General features: G+C 39.8%; 1 long non-coding RNA gene across 1 annotated transcript; it reads right to left on the bottom strand.

Annotated features, from left to right (window-relative positions):
• Positions 1 to 339: 339 nt before the first annotated feature.
• On the bottom strand, positions 340 to 23,490 carry LOC131421726 (uncharacterized). Its single transcript, XR_009223940.1, has 3 exons — positions 22,756 to 23,490; positions 1,884 to 2,016; positions 340 to 670 (listed from the first exon to the last, which is right to left on the bottom strand). It is a non-coding gene; the product is annotated as an uncharacterized LOC131421726 (long non-coding RNA).
• Positions 23,491 to 24,012: the final 522 nt, after the last annotated feature.

Below are 24,012 nucleotides of genomic sequence, written 5' to 3'. Positions count from 1 at the left end.
ATAAGTTAATTTTTTTGTAAACAGAAGTGGCAAAGGAAGCAGATTTGGTTAAAAACAGGCTCACTCCGATCCTTAGTTAGTCATGGTATCTATTAGCTGGTTGTTGCATTTTAGGCACTCTATGTATACCTGTGTGTGTATGTGTGTGTGTGTGTGTATGGGTATGCACGCACATGTGCTTGTGAGCATATCTATGTCCTGCTGATTGCCCCATGTAAGCAAACAAGGTAGCAGTCCCCGCTTCTAAATCACTCCTTCAGGAGTCTCGACCCACAGTTTTGCACTTACTTTCCTGGCTGATTTGCAGAACCTTAGCCCATACCCTGGCTTCGTCTGCATTTGCAGTGATGGCCAGTGCAGTTAGCAAGACAGTTAGGAGCCTGGAGTGTGGGCTGGAGATGAGGGTCGCTCTCTGCCAGTGTTGGCTTCCATGGGACCTGTTCAGCTGGGCTTCTCCCTGGCCCCTCTTCTCCCTGTAACCCCATGAAGGGGAATTCAGGCTACTGGGGGTCCCTGGAAGATCACAGATCTGGGATGGGTGGCACCTCCACTCTTAGGCAACAAAAAGGGAAATCTTTCTCCTTCTCATGAGTAGGTTTCCAAATGCTTTCCAGAAGTCACTTTTCTTCCCTCCTCCCTCCATCATTTTTCTTTGTTCTTCCTCCTCACGCTGAAGCATTTGTCGAACAAGAAAATGGAGAATTACATGAATGAGAAAAAGGTCAAATCTAATGCCAAAAATAAAGAGATCAAATAACAATGTGCTGCAAAGGGCTGCCAAAGCTCGTATAACATCTGTTTTCTGGGCAATGAAGAAGCCCTGTTTGTAGCTTAGACTCAAATCATGGTCTTGAGGGCTGTTGGGGAGTCAGAAGCCAGCATAATGAGATACACACAGGATTTTGGAAGAAAGTTGAAATCCAAGTGGCAGCTCCAGCCATAATCACTCACGAAAAGCCAGAGACAACAGCAAGTTATTTATTTGATTTTTAATCATAAAAGGCCTCTCTAGGTTAGTTGATTTGGAGCCCAGAGATAAAACTGGCTTTCTTGTAAGATGACTATGAAAACACGCAAGGAAAACCACTCTCTTTTAACCTGGAGGCTGATTGGAAGGGCCTTTATCAAAATGTTATTCTTTTCCAAAAAGCATTCATCATTTTCAACAAGGCTTCATCCTGGTGTCGTAAAATGAAGTCTTGCCTCGGGCAGGTTAAACTAGAAGCATTCAGGAAAAAAATAATCCTTTTGACTGCATCCAGGGAGCTGTCACTATGATTAATGAGCCCCAGCAGTCCCAGGTGGGTGATAAGGACCAACACATTCTTGCCTACTGTTTGTACTTAGTCAATGACACAGGTTTGGGCTCAGGTCTCCTGCACGTCATCCTCATTCTGTGGAAATGGCAGGCCTTAGTCCTATCTTAGGGAAGTCAATGGGCAGGTTTTAGTTTAAAATCCCATGAGGCAGGAGTCTAGACTGGCTCTGTGCCTAATACTCCGTACCCTCGAGCAAGTTTCTTGGTCCACCTTGGAAGTCAGTGTTCTCAAAGTTAACATGGCTCCTAAAACCCCTCATTACTGGACTGTGTCCTCTCCAACTTCATCTCTCCCCGTCTCTCTCTACTAGCACACTACACCACAACCTCAAAGAGCTGCTTTCTTTCAACTTTTCCTTCTTCCTCTTGTCTGTAGCCATTACCCAAGCCCGTTCCTTAATTGACTCCAGAATATACTTTCCTTTCCTCTTTGCTTGACTAATGCCTGCATATCCTTCAAGCCTGAGCTTAAACATTGCTCTCTTTGCAGAGTCTTCTCGGTTAGTTAGCTTCCCCTGATGACAGGTCCCTTAGTACTCTGTATATCCCCTAAAGTGGTGCTTACCACTCGTATTGCGATGGCTTAATTCATGACTGCCCCAGCTGGCCTTTTGGCTTCTTGAATCCAGGGAAAACAGATATATTTCTCATCACCGGAAGTACAGCACCTCAGTTCAGTGCCTGGCACATGGGAGAGACTCAAAAAATAATAAGGGAATAAAGCTATGAGATGAAATAAGGGGATTAGTATTAGATGAATAGCACAAACGTTTTGAGTATAAACACTATCTTAATATCCTAAAATTTGCGTTATTATCCCTGCCCCCAGCTCCACTCATATGCATGAGAGTTGCTAGATATTTAAAATCCATTTATTGATACGTAGGAAATGACAAAGGTCACTGTGAATTAGCAATATTTTTAAATTAATTTGTATTTTATTAATCGTCATAACTAACACACATTTGAAAATACTCATACATACTAGTAATGGAATATTCCATCGGAAGCTAAAATTTATATTTTAAAAATCATTTTTCAGTGTGAGAGGTGTCATAATATTGCTTTTGGAGTCATTGAAGGTAGTACCTCCCACACACATCCAATCCCCCCCACCCTCAATCTTTCCTGCTGGAGTGGGCGTGGGAATCTCACACTCACTTGGGAAGTTTCTCTTGGAAGAATTAATCACTTTTGCGTCACCAAGAACTGTTAGTAGTAGTAGTATCATGATTATTATTACTCACTTAGGAGGATGATATATAGCCCAGCAATTTGGAGAAAAGAGTATAGTCAGTGTTTTGAAGGTGTAAAGACAAGCTGCTTGACCCTGGAGGGAAAGGAAGCAGCAGTTCCGGGTCTAAGCGCTGGCAGACATCATAAGCCATCCTGACTCAGCGCTTCCGCGATGGTTTAGACTTCCAATAAGCCTGAAAAGCTGAGGCTCTGAGCTCCCATTTTGTAAACCTAAGCATGTCAGAGCTTAACCTTGAGTGACCAGGATCATCCTGCTCCAAAGGACCAGTGGGACTACAGTGAGTTGCCACAGCTGCCAGGTGTTGGGCCTCCCGGGCAGTCTGCAATAGCAACACAGTGGCAGAAGACAGATCAGTCCCTACTGCCCTCTGTCAGCTTGAGTGGGAAATCAGGTTGACATCCTTCTGGACTGGAAAAGTCCCTGGTATTCTTGGACAATGAAAAGGAGGGAATCGTTGAAAGGAAGAGAATGGATTTTCTGCTAATAAGTTTGTAGGGTTTGCTCATGAAAAATTAGTGGGAATGAATTTTATAGGTGGGCGTAACACTATGATCAAGGGCAAAGAGGTGAGAAAACGTGGGGTTGATAGGGGAACAAGAGTAGGTCAGCTTAGTTTAATTCATAAGGCAGAAATAACATGTAATAGCTGAGAGACTGGATTTTGGAGTTACACAGACCTGAAGTCTTTTTTTTTCTCTCTTTTGTCTAGGTGTATACTATCTTTTATTTTTTCCCCTATATTTTATTATGAAAATTTTCAAACATCCTGAAAAGTTGAAATAATTTTACAATGAACACATATTACTAGATTCTATAATTGATAGTTTACTATAGTTGTTTTACCATTTATCTGTCTGTCTGTCTATCTATCTATCTATCTATCTATCTATCTATCTATCTATCAATCATCTATCTATCTCTTTCTATCTATCCACCAATTGATTTTTTTTAATGCATTTCACACTATGTTGCAGACATCAGTACAATCTCCCCTAAATCCTTTGGATGCAGCCATTAACTAGAGTTTAATATTTGTGATTCTTTTAAGAATTTTCCTTTTGAGATGAAATTTACATACAATGAAATGCATAAATCTGAAGTGTACCATTCAGTGAGTTTTGATGAATGTGTAACACCAATGCCCCACCAAGGTATAAAACATTACCATCATCCTAGAAAATTCCCTCAGGACTCTTCCCAATCATTTCCTGCTCCCACACCCTCAGGGCAACTGTCGTTCTGATATTTTTCCATCATAGATTAGTTATGCCTGTTCTAGAATTTTTGTAAATGGATTTGTATATTTTGTACTCTTTTTGAGTAAGGTTTCTTTCACTCAGGACCATGTTTGAGATTTACTCATATTATTACTTGCATTGGTACTTCATTCCATTTTATTACTGAGTAGTATCTTTTTGTATGCATATACCACATTTCATATATCCATGGTCCTATTGATGCACATTGCAGCTGTTTCCAGTTTTTGACTATTATGAATAAAGCTGTTATGAACGTTCTTGTACAAGTGTTCTAGCAGAAATAGGTTCTTGCCTCTCTTGGGTAAGTACCTAGACATAGAATTGCTGGGCCTTTAAGATAGGTGGTGTTGGGAGACAGCATGTTCTCTCACATTCCTGTACATCTGATGAGCAAGCACTGACTGCATTAGTTCCAGACTGTTTTGTCAAGGATGTTTGTATTGTGAACAGTCTTGGAAGATACGATGTCTCCCTCCAGAGCATGGGGTAGCTTTGTTTACCGTCTAGTATAAGAAAGATAATGTCTCCTTCCAGGGCAAAGGTCAGGTAGCCTTACTGCCCATTGTAAAAGATTTGGGTTCCCTAAGGTCTTCCCAAAATGGTTCCCTCACTGTAATCAAACCCACTATGTGTGCGGAAGTCACCTGGCCCTCTTCACGTCACCCTGTGGGAATTGGGGCTTGGGAACCAGACTGGCTGATACTCTGGCTACTGCTATGGCTGTGAATAATAAACTGTCCTTTGTCTCTAATCCGAGTCTTGTGACCTCTGCCAGCATCCAAGAAGCTGTGGTAGGCTAACTTATTAGATTGAAGTACAGTCAGATCTCAGACACTTCACAGTTTTTGCAGGTGTATGTTTAGTATTGAAGAAACAGGCAGATTTTTTTTTATAAAGTGTGTACCATTTCTTCTAACTTCATCTTCTTTTTTAAGCCTGAGTTGGATATGAATTTTAGAAGGAGCTTGGCAATGTGAACAAAAAACAAAAAACACATGGAGGGATTATGATTGTGATCGCATTGGTTCTATGAATCAACTTGGAGATAGTTGACATCTTAACACTTTTAGGGCTTTCAATCCCTGAATGCAATATGGCTCTCCATTTATTTAGGCCATCTGTAATTTCTCTTGGCCATGTTTTGTAGTTTTCAGTGTAGAGGACTTGTATGTCCTTTGTTGAACTTATGCTGAAGTATTTTATGTTCTTAAACATAAAATTTCATGTTCTTTAACTCTTGCAAATTTGATTGTTTTTATTTTAACTTCTTTTTATAATTGCTGCTGGTACATAAAAATACATTTGACTTTTATATAGTAGTTTTATATCCTATGACCTTACTGCATTCACTTATTTGTTTTGAGTTGTTTTGTAGATTCCTTACAATTTTCTACATGTACAATAATGCCATCTGCAAATAGACAGAGTTTTACCTTTAGGTCTCTGAATTTTATGCATTTTATTTTGTCCTTGCCTTTTCATGATGGCTAGACCTCCAGCACAATGGTTCAATATAAATGGTGGGAAAGATATTCTTCTCTTTTCTAAATATTAAAGGCCAAGTGTTTACTGTTTCACCATTAAGTAATTTAAGTTATCAGTTTCTTATAAATGTCCTTTAGGAGACCGAGGAAAGTCCCTTCTATTCCTAGTTTGCTGAGAATTTTTATCATGAAGAGATGTTGAGTTTTGTCAAATGCTTCATCTTAATCTGTTAAAAACTCTTTCATGGGGCTGGCCCGGTGGCGTAGTGGTTAAGTGCGTGCGCTCCGCTGTGGTGGCCGGGGGTTCACAGGTTCGGATCCCGGGCACGCGCCGACGCGCTGCTTGGCAAGCCATGCTGTGGCGGCGGCGTCCCATATAAAGTGGAGGAAGATGGGCACAGATGTTAGCCCAGGGCCAGTCTTCCTCAGGAAAAAAGAGGAGGATTGGCATCAGATGTTAGCTCACGGCTGATCTTCCTCACAAACAAACAAAAAAAACTCCTCCATGTTTTTCCTCTTTTATTCTCTTAATATGTTGAATGGCATTGATTACTTTTTGAGTATTAAAACCTTGCATTTCTAGGATAAATTCCACTTGGATATGATGTATTTTCCTTTTTCTATACATTACTGGGTTCAATTTGATAATATTTTGCTAAGGATTTTGCATCTGTGTTCATGAGGAATGTTGGTCTGTAATGTTGTCTTTTGTAATATTTTTGTCAGGTTTTGTATCAGAGTTATGCTGGCCTCATGAAACGAGTTGAGAAGTGTGCCTTTTCCCTCAATTTTATGAAAAAGTTTGTATAAGATTAGTGGTTTTTTTCCCCTTAAATATTTGATGTAATGCATCATTGAAACCACGGACCTAGAGTTCTATTTGTTGGAAGTTCTCTGATAATAAATCTAATTTCTTCAATAGGCCTGTGACTCTGCAGATTTTCTGTTTCTGCTTGTATCAGTTTTCTTAAGTTGCATTTTTAAAGAAATTTGTCCATTTCATTTAAGTTGTCAAATTCATTGGGATAATGTTGCTCATAAAATTCCATTATTATCATTTTTATGTCTGTAAAGTCTGTAATGCTAATCCCTCTTGCATTTCTAAATATTAGTACTTGGTGTTCTTCCCCGCCTCCCCCCACCCCCAATCAGTCTTGCTAGGAATTTATCCGTTCTTTTAAACCTTGTTAAAAGCTCAGCTTTTGGCTTTGTTATTTTTCTCTATTGTTGATCTGTTTTCTTTTTTCCCATGGATTTCTTTTTTCATCTTTATTATTTTTTTCCTCCTCTTTAAGTTTACCCTTCTCTCTAAGTTTATTTGTTTTTTTTTTAACATTTTATTTTGTTTTTAGTTTCTTAGGTTGGAACATTGGGTCATTGATTTTAGACCTCTTGTTATGGGCCGAACTGTGTTGCCCCTCAATTCATATGTTGAAGTCCTAACCCCCCAGTACCCCAGAATGTGATTGTATTTGAAGATGGGGTCTTTAAAGAGGCAATTAAGGTTAAATAAGGTAATTCGGGTAAGCCCTAATCCAATATGACTGGTGTCCTAATAAGAAGAGGAGATTAGGACACGGATGGATACGAAGGAAAGAACATATGAAAACACAGAGATAAAAATGGCCATTTATAAACCAAGGAAAGAGGCCCCCAGGAGAAACCAACCCTGCCGACACCTTAATCTTGGACTTCTAGCCTCCAGAATCATGAGAAAATAAATTTCTTTTGTTTAAACAACCCAGTCTGTGGACTTTGTTATGTCAGCTCTAACAAACTAATACTCTTTTTCTTTTATAATATAAACATTAAAATCTATAAATCTTTCTCTGAGCCACATCTCTCAAATTTTGATATGTTGTTTCTTCATTCAATTTAAAATGTTTTCTCATTTCCCATGACACATGATTTGTTCTTTAGCTCATGGTTTATTTGGAAATGTGTTGCTCAATTTCCAAATATTGGGATTTTTTCTCTGTATCTTATTGTTTTTGATTTCCAATTTTATTTCATTGTGGTCCGAAAGCATACTCTGCATTACTTCAATCACTTTACATTTATTGAGACCAGTTTTATGGCCTCATATATGAACTATCTTGTTGAACATACCACGTGCTCCTGAAAAGCATGTGCATTCTACTGTTGCTGGTGCTGTGTTCTATAAAGATCAATGAGGTTAAGCTGGTTGATAGTGTTATTCATATCTTCTATGTCTTTACTTATTTTTTTGTCCAGTTCTATCAATTTCTGAAAAGAATGTGTTAAAATATCTAATTCTCATTATGGAATTCTATATCCCTTTATTTCTGTCAATTTTTGCTTCATGCAGTTTGAAACTCTGTTATGAGGTGCATACACATTGATGATGTTCACATCATCCTGAAAAATTGAGCATTTCAGCATTATGAAATGTTCCTCTTCAAAACTCTATAATGTTCTCTGTCTTGAAGTCAACTTTATCTGATATTAATATTGCCATTCTAGCCTTCTTATGCTTGCTGTTTGCATGGTGAATATTTTCTTGTTCATTCAATCTTTGTCTTCATATTTAAGTTTGTCTCTTGTAGACAGTGTATGGATGGGTCTTGCATTTTAAATTTGTTCTGGCAATCTCTACCCTTTAATTGGAGTCTAGTCCACTAATATTTAATTTAATTTTTGATATGGTTGAATTTGGTACTGCAATATTACTAGTTGTTTTCTATTTGTGCCTTTAGATTTTTGTTCCTCTTTTCCTGCTTTCTTTTGGATTAACTGAATGTTTTTTAGAATAGTATTTTATGTGTTGGCTTTTTAGCTGTATCTCTTTGCATTTTTTTTAGTGATTTCTGTGGGGATTACTATTATACATGCCTATCTTTTAACAGTATAATTAGAATTAATATTGTTACACTTCCCCGCTCTCCCATCCTTTGTGCTATAGTTGTCATGTATTACATCTACATATGTTATGAACCCCAGGATACAATATTATAGTTTTTGCTTTAAACAATTATATATCCTAAACAAATTAAAAGGACAAAAATAGTCCTTTGTATTTACTCACATATTTACCATTTCTGATGCTACTCTTTCCTCCTTGAAGATCAAAGATTACATTTGGTGTCATTTCCCTTCAGCCTGAAGGACTCTCTGTAGCTTGTTTGTTTTTTTGTTTTTGTAGTGCAAGTCTCCTGACAATGAATTCTCTTAGTTTTCTTTTATCTAAAAATGTCTTTATTTAGCCTTAGTTATTAAAATATATTTTTGGTAGATATAGAAATCTGGGTTGACAATAGTTTTCTTTTTTTTTTTTTTTTTTTTTTTTTTTTTAATTTTATTTATTTCTTTTCCCCCCAAAGCCCCAGTAGATAGTTGTATGTCATAGCTGCACAGCCTTCTAGTTGCTGTATGTGGGACGCGGCCTCAGCATGGCCAGAGAAGTGGTGCGTCAGTGCCCGCCCGGGATCTGAACCTGGGCCGCCAGCAGCAGAGCGCGTGCACTTAACCGCTAAGCCACGGGGCCAGCCCGACAATAGTTTTCTTTTAATACTTAAAAGATTTTATTCCACAGTCTTTTGGCCTTAGACAGAAAGTTATTGCTCAGTTGAATTACAGTTCCTTCTAGGTAATGTGCCGTTTTTCTCTGGATGCTTTCAAGATTTTCTCCTCATATTTGATTTCATCAGTCTGACTATGTTGTTCCTAGGTATGTGTTTCTTTGTATTTATCTTACTTGGTATTTATTGAGATTCCTGAACCTGTAATTCACGTCTTTCACTAATTTGGGAAAGTTTCAGTCATTATCTCTTAAAAATTTTTTTCTGCCCATTCTTTTGCTCTTCTTTTTGGACTTTACTATATTCATGTTAGACCTTTTGATATTGTCTCATAGTGCCCAAGATTCTCTTTCTTCCTCTCTCTCCTTTTTAGAAAATTATTTTTCTCTTTGTTCTTTGCATCAAAATTATTTCCATTGATTTATTTTTATATTCATTTTCCGCTGCTAATCATATCCAGAGAATTTTTTATTTCAGATATTTTATTTTTCAGTTTTAGAATTTCCATTTGGTTGTGTTATGTTTTCTGTTTCTCTACTAAGGTTTACTATCTTCTTATTCATTATGATGTATTTTTCTTCATATTCTTGAATATAGTTAAATAGTTGCTTTAAAAACTTTATCTACTAATTCCAATACCTGGGTCATCTCAAGGTGGTCCTCATTGATTGCCTTTTCTCTTGAAAATACATTACATTTTCCTGTTTCTTTGTATGTAGAACAATTTTGGATTGTATCCGGGGCTCTGTGAATGCTCTGTTGTAGAGAATTTGGATCTGGCTATATTCTTCCAAAAACTAGATTTTGTTGTTGTTGTTTTCCTAGTGGGCACTTAGCTTGGCTGGACTCCAACTGCAAACATTGCTTTCCTGTTGTGGATGGCAGCTCTGGTCTCAGTTGAATCTTTTATTCTCATTGGTCTGCTTGGAGTCTGCTTCATGTATTCATGATTCAGGGCTCAGCCAGAGAGTTGGGGCATGGTTTACACATAGAATTTAGGGCTCCCTCTTTCAGGCTTTCTCTTTCCTAGGAATGTCCCCCACACTTTCCAATGGCTGGGATTGCCCCAAACTCTGTTCTTTGGTTCTTTGAGCCAGTAAGACTGGGCTTTCAATTGGAGTTTTAGCTTGTCTCAATGTCAACTTCCCTCCCCTCCAATATCTTTTTGCTTTTAATTACTCTGTATTGCCTTCAAATATTTGTTTTAAAATTTTTTCCAGAGTTTTTTAGTTGTATTCTATGAGAAGGTTGGTCCTATTGTAGGCTAGACTTGAATTTGATTCTCAGATCTGCCACTTATGAACATCTTGACTTTAGACAAGTTGACTAATCTCTGGGACCCTCAGTATCCTCCTCTATAAGATGAAGATAATAATAATGATAAACATATCACATAAATTTAGTCTGAGGATTAAAATTAGATAATCTAAAGTGCTTAGCAAAATGCCTGGTACATAGTAAGTACTTAGTAAATGGTAGTTGTTATTAATAATTATTAGTACAGGTGCATAAAGCAGTGGAAAATAGAAAGGTGGGTTGCATATGTGGCTAAGAAATTTGAATTTTATTTGAAAATCATAATAACCTATGGAGTGAGGAGATTTCCTACTTTGGTGTGGACCTATATAATCAATTACTTGAGAGCTAAGAAGTCTCTTCAACTTCAGATGTGATCTTGCCTTTGGTGAGGTTTGGATGGAGGCAAAGTTTTCTAGAGATCATTTTATGCATCTCCTCCTTGTGACACAGGCAATGCTACCTTTAAGACTTGTCTTTGCTGCATGGGCAACCATTTTTCTGTCTTCAAGGATGCCTAGTGTGTCTCCCTGTGTCATTTCTTCACTCCACCTAATAATAACAGGCATACCTGTTGTGCTCTAGAGGTCTCTGGTTGAATGGTTGAGAGATTTAGCATGCATTGCAGAGCACAAGGCTTCCAAAGGATTACTAGATCCATGACCTGGAGGCCTAGTTGGAGCTTTCCACTCAACCTTCATATTAACCAAGACAACTCAATATCCATGTCTGTGTGAAATGGGAAATCAAGGCAGGCAGTTCACATCCAGTAGTCACCAAATTGTGACAATTCTATGTTCCAAATATGCATCCCTCAAATCTTTCCCAGATTCTCTTGTCTCACATCAGAACGTTTTCAATAGCCTCTATTCTCCCTTCCTCGAGCATCTCATTCCTCCATTCTCTCACCCTTCCTCTCACTCACTAGCATAAATATCTCTAAGTATATAAAAGTCTCCCTTGCCCAAAAAACATTAAAAATTTCAGACCCTAATTTTATAAACCCTAAGCATTGCACTCAAGGGCCTTCATGGTCTTGTCACTTAATTATCCATTTGCTAATCCATCAGGCAGAGTCCTTCCCTTTGTGATGTCTCCCTGTGTCATTTCTTCACTCCACCTAATAATAATAATAATTTCTTCAAAATTCAAGTGTCACCTATTATAAGATTTATTCTCAATTTAATAATATCTTTTCAGGAAGAAAAGCAACACTGCTACACTAAGTCAAGGAACATTTTAATTGTAAGACGCATTGCAATTCCAGAAACATTAAAATGTGAAGAAGTTTTAGCTCTGAGAGTTGAAGACACATCCTAATCGGTACTATTTATTAATTATCAACAAAGAACTCAGTACTGATTTAGTTAAAGAATCTTTTCTTGCTTGATTCTGCCTCCAAGGAGCTCTCAACCATGTAGTCTTGCTCCTCTGCACATGATCTTCTAGATTGTTCTCTTGTGCTAAAATCAAATTTCACACACCAAATATATTTGGTCCAAGCTTCTTGGGTCTGCAAAGAGAGTAAGCGGTTTGCTTATTTGTTGTGTAATATTTGCTATATTTTAAGGAAAAACTGTTGTTGAAAATAGGACCAACCCCCTCCCCCCCAAATATTTGCTCTATATTGCTGACAGTTGAGGATTAAATATTTCCACTTCCTGGGAAAAGTATGGGGGGTGAAAGTGGGGAGATCTGCTGTTTTTGTCCAAAAACATCTATTTCTTTTTTCAGGGTATTACCAATGTAGTTATTACATCAAGGTAAATTAAACGCTTGGGTCCCAGGATAGAGTTTCACTCAGTCTTTTTCTTTACCACTTTTGGCCTCTAAATATTTGACCTAGAGTTTGAGCTGGGATTAAGCCATCATAGATCTTGATTTGATAAAGGAGAAGGAATTAAAATGGACAAAAAGAAGTGAGGCTAATTGGCATTTCTAAGTGATTTTCCCTTCGCAGTTGGCCAAAGAAAATTTCATGAGGGAGAGTGGTGTTTGCTTTCTCCTTGCAGCCTTTGTGTTTGCTTGTGAGACCCCTGACCAGGCCTCACCCCATCATTCTCTCTGAGTGCCCTTCTTGGGATATAAGTGAGTCGGGCTTTGTTGCAAGCGTCTATACACATTAAATGAGACTTCTGTTGTCTGTGCTCAGAGGATTCCAGACCCTCCACTACATTTAATTTGGAATTCATCTGACATGGGCTGTTCTCCAGGCTTAATGGCTGAGAGGTCCCTTCCAAAGGGGAAAGAATTCAGGGACAGAATTTAATAAAGTTTTGTATGAAAGCTAATTCTTCATAAAACCCCTGAAAAATTTTCACCAAAGTCCAGACACCACAGCTGTCGTGTACCTCAAGATTTCATCTCTGCTCTCCTTGCTTGGAGCCTGTGGACTGTAAGCAATGAATCTGCATTTGTAAATAAGGAATAACTTCATGACAGTTTAATAGGCTTGAGAAAAATAATTGCCCCCTTTTTTTTTTTGAAAGTGGCTCTTCCTATCGTGTCCGGCTACAGAGAGCCATGATGGTGGATTTTCTAGAGATAAGATCCTTAAAGTGAGACTAAAATAAACACAAAGATATCTTATTCCATTTCTGGGCTTAGACTGTCTACCAAAGAGAAGCACATTCATTGTAAAAATGAATAGGATTCCTGGCCAGGCAGTCTGAGGGGAGGAGGGGTAGGAGCTGGGCAGGAGAGGATAGAAGAAGAAAGCAGCTGGGAGCCTTTGTTGATGTGGTCCCCTCTGGCCTCGGTAGCCTCCTCACAGGCCACTCATCCATCCCCACCCCAATGATATCTCCCTTTGTTTCAGCCTCACTCAAGCTCCGGTTCACCCTCAGTGCTATCATTTCAAATTTACCTTTGAACTTGAATATCCTTTCTCACTTCTTTGCTTTGCTAATTCCTACCCACCCTTCAAAGATCATCTCTTTGGGAAGTTTTCCAGTTGCTTTCTCTGTTCTCCCATAGCATTTTGCTCAGTGTGCTGTTTGAGCTTGGTGACAAGTGTTGATAACATTGTTTATTTGTGCACAGAAGAGCCTTTCGCCCTAGATTCTGAATCAGTTGAGGTCAGGCATGAAGTGTTCATTTGTTCATTCATTTGCTCATGCAATCATTGAATCAGTACTTATTGAACCCATGCACTGTGCTAGAGATATAAGGGAGAGCACATCAGACACACCCTCTGTTTCAGTCTAGTGAGGGAGACAGAAAATACAGTAACCAAATAAATGATGCTATGAAGGAAGCAAACTGGGTGCTGAGATAAAGAAATGGGAGGGCTATTATATTATCGATAGGGTCATGAGATAGTTTCCTGGAGGATGTAGCATCTAAGTTAAGATCCAAAGAAGGAAGAACAAAGAGCTTCCAAAGAAGCTGTGTCCTAGCTTTAGGACACAGTATATTGACTGCTCAGTAATTGATTGAATGAATGAATCTAAATGGGAAGTCCTCATGGTTTACTGTGTTCAATTAAAAATACTGCTGAGAATAAAGTCAGTGAGTACTTCCTAAGGCAGTGTTGGGAAGGCTCTTCAGGGGCTATCTCTGGTCTACTGGCAAAGGCTTCTTGGAGCACAGTTTTGAGGAGGATGGTGGTTGTGTCTAAACTCAGTGGGAAAGAGTGCCATGATGAATGAGTGAGGTTGGCCATGGGTGTGGAGATAATGGTGACTTGAGTGCTAGACTCTTTAAATCCCTGTTGAATGGACTGACTGGCAACAGCGACCATTTCTCAATTCTTACTTCTAATCTTTCCTCTTGCTTCCCGATTCTTCTCCCAAATTTCTCCCATTCATCTCTTCCCCATTCAATCAGCATATGATACCTTCATACTTATTTGAAGATTTCTCCAACTGTATATATATGTATGTATATAGGCATATCCCCAAATATATCAGACAGACATATATGTGAGTGTATGTATGTATACATATATAAAAATATATGCATATGTTTGTGTATATACATGTATGTATGTCATATGCACACCACACACGCACGCATTCCCAATCAATTCAATCTCCCTTATGTAAATATGAACATTCAGTAGCACTAGCCCCATCTGATTCTCAAATTACTCACTCTAATCTTAGCTAGAGTAAATATTTTACCTTATCCTGTACAACGGCTTCAAGCAGCCTGGTGAAACTTAAGGAAATAGAATTTAGATTTAAAAGGTCTAGATGTAAATCTTAGCTCTTCTACTTATTAGTAATAACTTGCCCAAGCTTTAAATGTAAAAAGTAGATCTAATAGTAGTAATAGATGTCACATACTCCTCACAAAAATGTCAGAAGATCAAATGAGACAGTGCATATGTGTGCATTTGGAAAACTTCTGCAGAGATTTAGAAATACAGGAGTATGTTTCAATGGCCTATTTCATTTTTTGTATCTTCTTGTACCTGGTACTCTTATGTGAAAGATCTTAGAGATGGGACTCATTTGATTTATTTAGAAAATCATTACGCAAAAATTGGTGCTTGTTAAGTTCATTTGAGACAAATAAAAATGGCTCCATACATGTTTGTTTTCCTCTTGGTAACAGAAGAAATAAATTTTAACATAGTTTTAAAACTTTTTGTTCTGCTGGTTCTCATAGTAAAGTTCCATTAGAATAGAATTTCACTCATACTAGGTCCCTTTTAGAGAATCTAATATTTTCATGTACAGAAGAGATAGCTCGTCTCATTTTAAGGCTACTGTTAATTCAATGCAAATTGAATACTTTAAAGTCAGGTCTTGTTTCTAAGGGAAGTAGGCTAAGAGACAGAGTGGCTCAAACATCTTGACTGGAAAATGTCAGCTGTAAAGAAGGCACATCAACTAATGTGAGAAACACAATGTGAGATTGGCCTGCCTTCATGTAGTGTAGAAACACAAGCAGGGACTTTGGAGTCAAAAAGAACTGCCTCCAAATTCTGAATCCCACAACCCAATAGTTGCATGACTTGGGAAAAGTACACCACTCTGAGCCTCATAGCGCAAAGCTAGGCTCTTTTCTAAGCACGAGGGATGCAACAATGAAATAATAGACAAGATCCCCGTCTCGATGAACCTTACATTCTGGGAAGAAGCTCAACAAACTGAAATGGGATAAAGACAATGAAAATTACATCTAGATACAACATAGTCAAACTAGAGAAAAGCAAAGATAAAGAGGAAATCTTAAAAGCAGTCAGAGAAAAATAACGTCACATTACATAGGTGAGAAAATATTTCACATGACGGCTGACTTCTCATCAGAAACCACGGAAGCCAGAAGACAGTGCAACAACATTGTTAAAATGTTAAAAGAAAAAATATGTCAATCTAGAAGTCTATATCCAGCAAATATATCCTTCAATAAAGTAGGCAGAATGAAGGTATTTGCAGATAGAGATAAGCTAAGCAAATTCGTTGCCACCAGACCTGCGCTACAAGAAATGCAAAATGAAATTCTTCAATCTGACGGAAAAGGATACACAGGTCTTTAGGAATGGATGAAAAGCACCAGAAATGGTAACTATTGGGATAAATATGTTATTTTAAATTCACAACAGCCTGACAAAGTAGTCATTAATACTCAAATTTACACATGAGGAAAACATGGCAGAGAGAGTTTTAAAGACTTAACCACAAGCCACGCATGTAGACGTAGCAGAGCTTGTATTTGAAGGATCATCATTTCTTTATTCCTTTGACTACATCCACCTGCATCTCAAAAGTGGTTTTTAGAAGGGGAAATAGAAGATTTAGAAGAGAAGGCACACCCTTTTCCTCTCTTCTCTTCCCTGGGTGAAAATATCACAAAGTTAAGAGCAGCTGAGAATATGGTCTTATGGAGGAGAGTAGAGGGTGAGAACTGCAGAAGAAGTGGAGAGGCTGTTGCTATAGATTGACATTTTTCCCTTTCCATGTTTCTAAGAGACTTTTCTTGAACTTGGACTTTGGGACAAGTATTTGGATTACTACGATGTGTGGAGCACTGGGCTGAGAGCTGAGAAGACTGAGATGAATAAAGCGTGGCCCTTGTCGATGACGAGCATATGGCATTAACCTGGATTGGCTTGTGCAAACCTGCACAACAGGGCAGGTGGGCTTGTGGAGCCTGCTGTAACAATACACTGGAGAAACTGCTTGCTTTGATCCAAGACTCTCTCTGTCTAACTTGACACCCACTTTTAGGCAGCATAGGCCATCTGCCCTAGCCAGTTCTCCTTGCCATCATTTGCTGGGCTGGACTCTGCTATTTCTCTGTGCTACAATATTACTGTTTCCTCGCCTGGATCTTTAACACTAAGAGTAAACCTTAACTTACCCTCAATGTGATTTCTATCCTTTTCCTTAACCTGCCTCCAACTCTAACCCTAACACCCACCAATTCTCTCAGTTTGAATCTTTTTGTTCTTCAAGGGCCAAATCCTATCTCACTTCCTCCAAGCAGCCTTCTTTGATTTCTCCAGCCCCAGAGCAGTTGTGACTCACAAAGGCTGGTACTTTCTTAAAAAATTCCATATATCAATGCCTTCTTCTCTCCTTCTCCTCCTTCTTCTTCTCTGCCTCCTTCCTCACGATAGCTAACATGTATTGATGACCTACTATGTGCAGGCACTGCACTAAATGCTTTCATACATTATTTTATTTCATCCTCATACCAAGTCCATGTTGTCATCTCTATTTCACAAATGGGGGAACCAAGGTTCATTGAGATTCAATCCCTTACTCAAGCATCCCAGTTATCTCCAGAGCCTACCAGGCAATTCTCTCCCTTACAACATTTTACCACATCCCAGATCCCTTTGTGAATCTGGTACAAGTTAAAGAGTTATTTCCAAGAAACATTTACACATGCACTTACACAAAAAACTGCATTTGCTTTTTTCTTCCTATCTCTACTGTCATCCTTTAAAGGCCTGAGTCCTGTCTTAGTCATGTCTTGTGTCTGCTCAGAACAATACCTCCAATAAATATGCTGCTTGGATAAATTAAGGAGATTTAGTGCTCCTGTGATGGGTCTGATTAAAAACAAACAAGTAGCTGATCAGCAGTTTGACATTATTTGCAAACCTGATCAGGCCCAGTTTTGTGGCCAAAACCCTAACCAAGAATGCAAGGTTCTATGGAGTCTTGTAGCCTGTCTTTATGCTGCGCGCACACATACTTCCTCTTAGTTCTATTACAAAAACGGAGGACTCCTAACCACTCAACCACCCGAGGGGTGAAATATGAACTGACTTTTCATGTAATAGATGAGGCCAAGACAACTGAAACTGAAATGAGAATTTTGCAAACATGAAGAAGTTTATTAGTCTGGGCAGAAAGTCAAAATCACTAAATTTTCTTGCAGATATGTTTCACACCTCATTCTTAAAGTCTTGGTGCATCCTGGCCTCTGTGATGGGTGAGAGAGCCATTAATTTAGTTTTGCACGATGGAGATAATGGCTCAATACATTACTTTTGTTCTAGGCATGTTTCAGGGGTTACATGGTCTCATTGCCTCCAAAATGTAGCCTCTGTACTTCACCTGGCCTCTCCCCATCCAAAAATGTATATGCATGGATGGTTGAGGAACCCTGGCACCTTACAAATTATCCGTTCAGACTGTCAAGCATCTTTTGTTTGGAAGGAAAAGAGATGTGACAAATGTAAACAGTGGGGAATGGGACCTGCTGCAGAGGACGGATTCCATGTCAAACCTGATAAAAGCTGATGGTGCATTCCTTTGTCGTTAGTCAGCTGCCTGCTCTCTCTCCAGCTCCTCCCAGCCTCCTTTTTTTCTGCTGTGCTATTTTCTTTCCTTCTGACTCCTTAGGCATGCTCTGAAAGCAAGGTTCTGATTAATATGAAATTGCTCACTTTATGTTTTTATTTTCTTCCATGTTTCTAGTTTGATGCCAGGCTGCAGGATTCGGATACAGATCAAATGAGATGAGGGCCTCTTGTTTCCTAGGACACGAGGCAAAGAAGATTTCTTTCTGTCCCCCAGAGTGGAAGGACCATCTGGTTCAAATGGTGATGGAGGCTGTGCCTTCAATTTATTGAGGTCCTGGTTTTGTAGAAGTTCCTGAGGCAGAGGTGGAGGTTTGAAGGCCTGGGGAACAGCCCAGGAAAGGAAGAGACCCTGGCAAGTTTTGAAAACCAAATCAGTGTCTTACTCCAGCCCCATCACTGAGACATGACTGAAGTATCTCCTAGCATGCTTCAAGTTGCACTGAAGTTGGAGAGGGCTGGCTATGGATGGTGCCTCCCAGAGGGGCTCTCCAGGTTGGAAATCTCGAAGCAGGGGCTGCAGAATGTCAGCTGCCAGCTGGGCCTTCTCCGGCCATGTTAGGACATCTCATTTCTTCATTTGCACAACTCTTGCCTCGGATAAGTCACAGGATAGAGTAGTGGTTAAGAGAACAGGTGTTGGAGTCAGACAGATTTGGGCTCGAATTCCGACTCCATCTTTTTACTCTCAGCCAAGGTTGCATTTGGTAGCAAGCAACAGAAATGTTGACCAGTGATGGCTTAAAGCAAGAGAGTCATTCATCTTGTACAACCAGAAGTCCAGAGGGAGTCAGGCCAGGGCCATCATAGTGGCTCAGGGATTCCACTGTGGACCAGCTCCTTCTAGCTTCCTGCCCTGCATCCTTAGGGGGTTGTTGTGGGACAAAAATATAACCCCTAAGATCTCTGTGGAATGTAGTTTATTTTCTGGAAAGGATACAACGATGGTGAGATAAACAAGCAAAATCACTCAGTGTATCTCAGGGATCCCAGGGGAGATGCTACTCTCAGTTTCAGCCAGAAGCTTCCCTAAGTGTGTGCCAAAGCAGAAGTTCCACAGGGAGAAGACCTCTAATATCTGCTCCTGGGTCTTGTCAACTAACAAGCACATATGCGTCAACATAAATGATGTCTTTTGTCTTATTGTTGTGCTCACTTATTGAAGAACGACTCAGCTCTGAGCCGACTCTCTAGACTTTATTTTACAACACTTTTACTACTGCACAGCCATGAGCCTGAGCCAAAGTGGTGATAGATGGGAGCCAGCATGAGGGCAGTGGTGGGGGTTTAGAGAAGAAACAAGCTGTGAGTGACACACTCTCTCTAGATGGAGAGTGATTGGATGTGGAGGAGTCCACGTTGACCTTAGGTTCTTCAGCTGGTGGTACTGGGAGGATGGTGAAGCCATGAATAGGAATGAGGAAGTCAACAGGAGGAATCCATTCAGGGTGGAAAATGAGAAGTTCAGTTTGGGACACACAGAGGTTCTGGGGCTGAGCAGAGGCGTATCCAAGGGGAGAAAACCAGAACACAACTGGAAGTCCAGGCCTGAGGCTCAAGAGAAAGGTTGATAGACTGAAAATGTGGTAACTATTTAATGATATTGATAAGAAAAGATATATATTTTTTTAATTAAAAACAAATTTTTTTTTTTTTTGGTGAGGAAGATTAGCCCTGAGCTAACATCCATGCCAAACCTCCTCCTTTTTTTCCCTTTTTCTCCCGAAATCCCCAGCAGATAGTTGTATGTCATAGTTGCACATCCTTCTAGTTGCTGTATGTGAGACGCGGCCTCAGCATGGCCGGAGAAATGGTGCGTCAGTGCGCACCCGGGATCCAAACCCTGGGCCGCCAGTAGCGGAGCACGCACACTTAACCGCTAAGCCACGGGGCCGGCCCCCTGATATATATATTTTTTAAAAGTTTTTGCCTGAAATGATGGGGTACTTGTCCATTATTTATGGGCACCCGTCTTGCGACTGAATCCACCAGTTGAATAAATTAAGTCTGCAATTATCTGGTGAATATGATCTTTGTGGAGAGCCTATTGAGGAGAAAACACAAACCTCTGATTCCCCATAACTGCAGGGGCAGTGGGGAAGGGTGGTTATTTTTGAGTTCACAGAAATAAATAATTTCCTGGGTTATACAAGTTTTAAAAACTTTTTCACACATAGGCTCATTTCATGTTTATAAGAACCCTATGAAGAAAGAAAGAGAGCTTCTTTTCTGTGTTGACAAAGGAGGAAACAGAGAAGCAGGCAAGCCCCGTGATGTGTCCAGACTCTCAAATGGCCGAGCGCATGATAGAGACCAGAATCCAAACCAGTTGGCCCAGTGGTATTTCTACCCTGACTGTAAGGAAGAGCTGCCAGGCCTGATAGCTTCTCCCTCATACTAAAGAATCCCTCCTGCCCAAATGTGACTACTTAAAAGCATTTTACAACAGCACCTCCACTCTTTAATGACTTCATAGTGAATTAGACAAATGATTCTTAAACTTCAGTTCACTTGGGGAACTTGTAAGATATAGATTTTGAGTTTCACCCCAAAAGATTCAGTTTCAGTATGCGTATTAGTTAGGATTCTCCAGAAAAAGAGAACTATATCTATCTGTCTGTCTGTCTGTCTATCTATCTATCTATCTATCTATCTATCATCTATATATCTATCTAATCTATATATCTATATCTATATCTATATCTATCTATATCTATCTATACCTATAGAGAGAGAGAGAAAGAGAAAGAGAGAGATTTATTGGATATATATATACAGATATGTATTCCAATAAAGGAATTGGCTCACATGGTCATGGAGGCTGAGAATACCACAATTTACCATCTACAAGCTAGAGATCCAGGAAGTCAGTGGCATGGTTCCAGTGTGAGTCCAAAGTCCTGAGAACCAGGAGCGCCAATGGTGTCTGAGTGTGGGAGAAAATTGATGTCCCAGCTCAGAGAGATATTCCAGTCAGGCAGAGAAAGAGAATTCTCCCTTCCTCCACCTTTTTGTTCTATTCAGGCCCCCAACAGATTGGATGAGGCCCACCCACATTGGTGAGGGCCTCCGCTTTACTAGGTCCACTGATTCAAATGCTGATCTCATCCAAAACACCCTCACCGACACACCCAGAAAGAATATTTAACCAGCTGTCTGGGCATTCCTCGGCCCAGTCAAGTTGACATGTAAAATGAACCATCGCAGTATGTTTGCCTAGAGTACAGGAATCTGCATTTTAGCAAATATCCCAAGTGAGTCTGAGGTGGATGGTTCACCTCCCACATTTTGAGAATCACTGAAAAAAGGGAGGCTGGGGGTGGGAAAGGATGTGTATGTCTCTTTCTGTTTCCTTACCTGCCCCTCTCCCATTCTCCTCTAGATGAGGAGGAGTTATCTGATCGGCCAGCTTCTGGGCCATGGACCAGGCTATATTTACTAATGGACATGGTCATTATATTTTAAAATGTCAAGTAGTTGTATTTTCTACCCTTTTTTCTGCTTCTTGCTGCTGCTTTGATGTGATATCACTAAGCTGAGTCAAGACCCCTCAGTGTCTGACTATTTTATCCCATCTTTCCTTTTCTTTGTATGCTTTCCTAAAAGTTGTCATGAAAACTCTGGTCCCCTGGATCATATGGCCCAGCCAGAAGGTGATAATATCCAAGAGGTGCATTGGGAGGTAGGGACCTTTGTAGGCAACTAGCCTAGCTTGCAAGCTGCCCTCAGTTTTACCAGAGTGCCATGTTGGCTCTACCATTCATTGGTCCCAATAACAATGAAGTTTTACTTGTACGCATTTAGTCTTGTTTCCTACGTGTATAGCATCTTCAGGATTAATAGGTAGCATTTATTGAGTGCATACTATGCGCAAAACAGTGAGTGTTTTGCATGAAGTAACTCATTTTATTTCATCATGACCCTGTGAGAAGGTACTATTATTATTCCATTTTTTTTCCAGGTGAAAAATTGCCTGAGGTTTTCTCACTGGTGAGGGAGCAAGATTTGAACCTAGGTCACCTGCCTTTAATTATGTATACCTCATCCATTCCATTCTATTCTTACCCACTCTACTTTATCATTTTAGGAACTGCCTAGGGGAGGGGATGGGGATAAAACTATAATGTTGGAATTCTTGGGTCCCCTGGACATATACTATCTTAGTATCATCAAAACTCTGCCTAGAACCCCTAATCGAGGCCAGCTCAAAGGCAAAAGGACATAGAAATACAAAGCTATTATCTGTCTAATTAGAACCAAAACTCTATTTTGAGTTGCATTAACTAGACAGATTTTTTCAATAGCTTGCTGACTGTCTTCTGAATAAGCGCTTCATTCTGGCCCCTCTGAGCTGCTGTTGAAATTTCTATAACCTCACTGATTCTGGGATCAACAGATGATGAAACTTTTTAGCAGATCCATTTTCTCTGAGCCACTTGACAAGAACAGGGCTGGTATTCCCTATCTTAGAACAAACTATTAATCAGAAAGAAAGGCCACAACCATAAATCGACATGAATTGGGTACGATTGTCCCCGGATGACTTTGCCCTGCCAAAAGTGTTCTTAGCTTTATAACATTGGTCGACACTGGCCCTAGCCCAGCGGTTTCCAGTTTTTCTTTATGGGAGTGAATAGACTAAACTCAGCACTTTCTCAGTCTCTCAAATAAGTGCACTGACATCATTTGGAAATTATAAGAATCCACGTATCAGGCCAAATTCCACCCTGGATTCAACATCCGCTGCCCCTCCGAAATCAACCCCCAAGAGTATGGTTAAGTGAGGGTAGAACTTGGCCGGAAGCTTGCTATTTTTGCAATTTTAGTTACACATACCTCATCCATTTGCCCAAATTAGGAGAGAAGGTTCACGGAGGGAACCTTCGCCTATTGGCTTGCTTCTATGTCTGGTTCTTCTAGTACCTAACTTGGGAATTTCAAGAAAATAGTCAAGAATTGGCCTTCTACATTTTTTAGGGCTGGAAAGAACTTGCATCATGAGTATCTAGTTCAAACCCCATGGTTTTATAGACAAAAAAACAAAAATGAAAACAACCCCATCCCTGAGATTTAGAGAGGAAAAGTGCTCATATGAAAGGTATGGTGAGCCAGACAAAAAAAAAAGCCAGGACTCTGCCTCCCTCATTTAGTGTGCTTTCCACACACCCCACTAGAAAGGGTGATTTATCACAGAAATTTGCTCCTGCTATATTCAGTAGTGGAAAGGACCTGGGTTTCAGAGCCAGGGAGAGGTAGGAGTGAATCCAAGTTCAACTACTTCCTAGTCGTGTGTGCCTACTTTCCTAACTTCTCTGGGTCTTAGTTTTCCTATTTATCAAGTGGGGGAAGACACATACTTCCTAAGGATGTTGTGACAATTAAGTGAAGTGATATTCCCCAGGCAAGTGGGACACAGTAACTGTTTGGTTCCCTTCTCCTTAGGACTCTTGGGTTGCAAATGACAGAAACTCAAACTGGTTTGAGCATAAAAGGGAATATGTTGGCCACTTGTATGATTTTGAGTAGATTTTGGTTCAAGAGAGGCTGGTTCTACAGGCCTAAATGCTATCATTAGAAATTACAACTTTCTTCTGCATCAGTGACATCTTCAGGCCAGCTCTCTCTTGGTGTGGCAAGATGACTGTCAGCAGTTCCAATCTTCTATCCTGTAAAGTTCCAGTCCAGAAAAGAGAAAACTTTTCTTTCCCGATATTTCCATTGAAGTTCCCAGAATTAAGCCACGTTGGACTAGTTCTGATAAAACATAAAACAAAACAAATCACTGTGCCATAAAGTTGGGTAATAGATCAGAAGGTCAAGTTGAGGTCGTATGCCCACTCCTGCAGCTTGGGGGTGGTGGTGGAAGAGGATGGGGTGAACCTCCAGGGACACAGCATGAGAGTGGGGCAGGGTTAGTTACCCACAAAACAGTCCCAATGCTCTCGACAGGATCAAGGTGAATGGACCCTGGAGAAGCAAACACAAGATTCATTGCCCTTCTCCTTTCTCCTTGCCCTAGGTTTGTCAACACTCAGGAGGCTCTTTGTTCTCTCAACATTATTGTACGTTCTATCTGTGCAAGGAGGAGATAGC

The sequence above is a fragment of the Diceros bicornis genome, chromosome 25 (assembly GCF_020826845.1).
Source record: "Diceros bicornis minor isolate mBicDic1 chromosome 25, mDicBic1.mat.cur, whole genome shotgun sequence".
Lineage (NCBI taxonomy): Eukaryota > Metazoa > Chordata > Mammalia > Perissodactyla > Rhinocerotidae > Diceros > Diceros bicornis.
The sequence above is the reverse complement of the archived record's forward strand: the minus strand, read 5'-3'. Positions and strand labels throughout refer to the sequence as shown.